Genomic DNA, 5397 nt, shown 5'->3' with positions numbered 1-5397 from the left:
GAACCATTGACCTCTTCTCAAATAGGCTTACCCTTGTTTTGTGTACTTTTGTATCATATGCAGGGTAATGTATGACCAGTTTTGACCTTTCGACAAACTACGTTTAAGATCCAGAAACATTAATCAGGAGAATAAGAGCCAAACTCAAGAAAGTCTTAGCTTTAGAATCGTAAGACAACTAGACTAGCGGAGCTTAACACTAGTTTTTGAAGCCATGGCTAACAAGACTCTTTATGAGTTCTCTGCTCTAACTACGGCCAACATCCGTACTGGACCAACAGTCAATGTGGGAGACAATGGATTTGAGCTCAAGCCAGCTCTCATCAACATAGTGCAAGCCAACCAGTTTTGTGAAAAGGCACATGAAGATGCGAGTGCGCATCTCCAACACTCCCTAGAGATCTGTAGCACTTTCACCATCAAAGGAGTGACCAAAGACACCATACTACTTCACCTCTTCCCATTCTCACTCTTGGGGAAAGCGAAGCAATGGTTCTATGCTAACAAAGAAACACTACATGGGATAATTGTTCCACTGCCTTCCTAGCAAAGTTCTTCCCTACAGGCAAGACCAATCCTCTACATGGGAGAATTTCAGCAGCAACATGATGAATCTGTCCCTAAGGCATGTGAACGCTTTCAAGATTATATATCAAAATGTCTTCATCATGGGATGGAGAATTGGCTACTCATGTAGACTTTCTACCATGGATTGACTAAAAGTACCTGTGAGAACATGGATACTGCTGCTGGAGGTGCTTTCCTATCACTCATATTCATAGGTGCAATAGCTCTCATAGAGAAGATGGCCTCCAACCAAGGTTGGAATGAAGAACGTCTTCAGGCCTATAAGAGAGGCAGAGGTATGCATCAACTCAAGGAGGTAGACATGTTGTCTACCAAGATGGACCTGCTCATGAAGAAGCTCGAAGATCGAGCTAATGAGAAGTAAGAAGTCATGCACATTCATGATTTCCTCATGACATGTGAAGAGTGTGGAAACACTAGCATTTAGGGAACAATTGCCCTAAAATGCATGAGGACGTGATGTTCGTCAACAATAACTACTCCCGTCCTCAATAGAATCAAGGATGGAATTAGCAACAAAGGCCAAACTACCAAGGTAACTATCAAGGTAGTAATTATAATAATTTCAGTAATCAACCACCCTTGAGAGAATTCATTTCTAGCCAAGCTAAAATAATGGAGGGCTTATCTAGGAAGTTAGCTTCCAATGATAGAATCTTAAAAAACATAAATAATAGAATGGATAGCTTCTCCTCTGCTATTAAAAACCAGCATAGCTTTAATAAAATGGTAGAATCACAAATAGCTTAGATGGTAGCTGTTGTTCCTCCGACCAACAAAGGTAAGATTCTAGGGCAACTAGAAGATCTAGAAACTGCAAATCTTGTTGATATTCATAGTGCAACATATTATTGCATACAACCATCGACAGGAAGGTGGATAGATTATTCCTTACCTAAAAAGAAGGGTGACTCAGGAAGACCTATCATTCCCATCGCCATGAGACATCACATATTCCAAGAAGCTATCTGTGACTTCGGAACAAGTGTCAATATCATGCCTAGGGTAATCTATGATAAAAGTAATGGAGATACTTTGTTGTGCACAAATATGCATTTGTAGCTTATAGATCAGTCGCTTTGCTACCCCAAGGGAGTTCTTGAAGATGCCATTGTTTGAGTGGGACAACCATATGTTCTCGTAGACTTTGTGGTTTTGGAAATATGTGGTGATGAAAGGGAACCCATTATATTGGGTCGACCTTTCCTAAGCACCGTGAAAGCCATCAACTACGTGGACAGTGCCAAGATCTGCTTTACAATCAAGGATAAAAAGGAGAAGTTTTCTTTTAGGAATCATATCATGTAATCTCCCGGACATCCACAAATGTCATACCTGCCCGAAGAGACAACAATGAGCAAGAAGAAGGACAATAGGAGAAGAAGAAAGAACAAAGCCAGGCAGTCACCAGAAGAGTCAGTCAACATGATCAACACACTCCGATCAGAGTATGACCACCTCATCGCTTCACCATATCTTACCAAGAAGGATGATCTAGGCGTACCCATGATCAAGTGTACCACTAGACAAAGAATCTTCCATAGGACTTTCTATGACATTGGATCGGGTGTCAATATACTGTCCAAGCTAACGTATGAATACTTATTGTCGGCACAAAATTTCATCCCATGCTGAGGGCACACGAGCAAGCCAGAAGGGTCCACTCGATGGAGCTATAGATCCACTTAGCTTCAATGCAGGGGTGGTCGATCCTACATACTCCTCCTAAGACATGCCAGTCAATTTCACCGAGCAATTAACAAGGAGAGAAATCTAATCAGTAATTTAAGGTGGAACATGCTGGTGTTGACAGACAGTCCCGAACGTGCGGCTCTGAGATCCGATGTGGAAGGAGATCGACTAGATAGTCGATTCCAGTATACTCGTAAGAATAAATCAATTAAAGCTCAAGGGGTTGTGGAAGGAAAATCGGTTATCGTTCAGGATGAATATCGTTATTCAGACAAATATTAGTCAATGGCAATAGGGTGTCAACAATAATTAGTTTATGCTAAGCCAATGACTGCAAGTAACTGAATCCCTCTTTATATAAAAGAAGTAGCTCATCATCATTTAAACATTTAATAAAGATAAATCTAATGAACATATTAGATCTCATCTATCGTTATGACCAGTGGGGCATGAGGCAGAATCACACAGGCCATAGAAACAGCGATAATTCGATGACCCTAACTTATTACTGATATCAGTGGGGTATGAGGCAGAATCATGCAGGCCATAATATAATAATAAGATCATGGGGCTAACACATCTTTCAACCTATCTTTACATCAATGGTCTCATGACGTGAGCTGCATATGTGAAAGCACTCGATATTGGCTAAAACAATCGATTTAGGCGTAGCGCATAGGTAAGGTCATGCCCTATCAGGAATAGATCTACCAAGTAATGGTCTCCACTCCACGGTGCTAACAGTGGAGTGTGAGGCAGAATCACATAGGCCATGATAACAGGCCACAAAATGGTTCTCATTAGTCAATAGATCTATTCAAGACCAGACATGCCTTAACCGCACACTATGCGTGATTAAGATTGACATAAAATAGCCGATAAAAACTTAAATCATCGGTTAAAGTGCAGACTAGATCAGTATAGATTAACAAATGATGGGTTAAACAGGATATAAGGCCAATCTAGATCAATCCCAATCGGACGGAGAGATATTGCTGTAATTAGATAAATAATGAAAGCAATAAGCAAGATCGGTAACTTAATGAATCTATCCAGAGGAAGCCACCCTTAGATAGAGCTGATAACTTGACCTTAATCTAGTTCAAGCAGTGGAGGTCGACCAGATCAATGCAGCCGTACTCGAACTAAACAAGAGTCAATAACTAGCTTATACCAGAGTCGCAGTGGAGGTCGACCGGATTGATGCAGCTGTACGAATAGAAGTATAAGCCATGATGGTACTTACAGACAAGCCGGAGGTCGGCCGGACCGATGTAGCCCTGCTTGCTGAAGAACTCACTGAGATCTACTCTACTCCTACTCCTAAGGGGTGGCTAGAGCCAAAAAAAAGTAACTTGTATTTGATTGATTGTCTGTCCTTTACAATAGCCGGGGTCCGATATTTATACCCGGAGCCTAAACATGAATCCTACTCGAGCACGACTCATTACAATCTTTGGCATAGAAGAAAATATTCCTAATTTAAGATAACTTGGACCCTAATATTTCCCTTTTTGTAGAGTCCAATATGTAGTTTCCTGACACCAACCATAGCTCATTATTGCTATCTGCTGACGTCATCCAAAGAGATCCAAATCTAGAGTCATATCTGAATCAACTGATATTAATCCTTATGCAATCGATTCCTTGATTGGCACAATCTTGGAAGCTTTTGAATTCCCATGTTCTTCTCCCAAATTTTGGTGTAAACACATGCCCCCCAATTTTGGGATAAAAGCGATTTTATTCCAAAATTCCTATTTATCTCGTTTACCACGCCGCAACCATTTTGCTCTGAGATATACGCGCGACTCCCAACTTCTCGGGCCGAGCCTTATATAATGTCCCAATGGTATCTTTTCCAACTCACTCGGCCTGTTTGCTCGCCCCTTCTTTTTCGAGCAAATCTCAACAGCCGACGCCACCATTGCCAAAGCTTCAACCCTAGCAAATCTTTCGCCCCGTCAAGTTTTATTCAAGCAGTCTTCCTCAGATTTACATCTATCCTAGCAGTAATGGCGACAAGCAACCACATCCCCGAGTTATGCTTTCAAGTTCCCATTCTCAAAATGTCGGTTGCTACCCTGTATTTCCTTTGTCCTCAAGTTTATTTTATCCTATTTCTAGGAAATGAGGAACGAAATCTTGATTCCATTAGCTGTTACTTCCAATGCTTATTTTCTTGGGCCTATGGGTGATCCTGATCCATCTATTTCATCCATCAAGAGACCAACCAAATCCCCTTCAAATAGTCTGTAGTTGATTTGTCCTCCTAGAATATCAAAACTCCCTTCAGAACTGGCCTAAAATGCCCAAGGGGTAGAGAGATTGGTTTCATAGGGTATCCAAGAAAAAGGTGAGAGATTGGGAGGTGTATGATTTGAATCAATGTTTGACACTCTCATTGTCTGGGATGGAGAGGAATGATTCATTTTTGATTTCCATATCTTATTTCTGGTCAAATGCCCTAAATACTTTTGTTTTTGGTCATGGCCCAATGACCATTACCCTGGCCAATGTTTATATGTTGATCAGCCTTAGAATAACTAGACCAATACAGTCTTATGAATCTTGAGTGCTGGTTCTAAGAAATTAGCTAAAATATCAGACTGCTCAGGATGGGCAAGTTATATTCTAAACCATATTGGAGATGGATCAACTGTTAGTGAGAGGGAATACATGGCCTTCCTGAATATGTGGTTGGAGATATTCATCTTATGTGGGTCATCTTGTGGTCCAACTTACAATCACAAACTCATGGCAGAGCACCTAGCAGTAGGCAAGGATATTCCTCTTGGAAAGTATCTGCTAGGGGCTACTTATCATCTGATGTACCAAGAACTGCCTAGTTACTAAGAACGAATAGGTGCACATCATCAGTGGCCCTTGGTGGTTAATACAACTATGGCTCAACCTGTACATGCATAAGATTGTAAGGCCTAATCTCAGAAGTCTGAGTTTCCCCTCTTCCAACTTTGATGAGGAATATAGAGGCGAGAAAGGAAGAACCCGTCAGTGCATGAGCTATAGGCTGCATCGGCCATAACAATTGATATTAATATTGGCCATATCTTCAAAAAGTTTTACAGAGGGCTCGATGTAGGCATCCTGACTTGA

General features: G+C 41.1%; 1 pseudogene; it reads right to left on the bottom strand.

Moving 5' to 3' along the window:
• Nucleotides 1–574: 574 nt before the first annotated feature.
• LOC136519224 (small nucleolar RNA R71) lies at nt 575–675 on the bottom strand (annotated as a pseudogene).
• Nucleotides 676–5397: the final 4722 nt, after the last annotated feature.

This window comes from Miscanthus floridulus, chromosome 17, assembly GCF_019320115.1.
Source record: "Miscanthus floridulus cultivar M001 chromosome 17, ASM1932011v1, whole genome shotgun sequence".
NCBI lineage: Eukaryota > Viridiplantae > Streptophyta > Magnoliopsida > Poales > Poaceae > Miscanthus > Miscanthus floridulus.
This window is presented reverse-complemented; position numbering and strand designations above follow the sequence as displayed.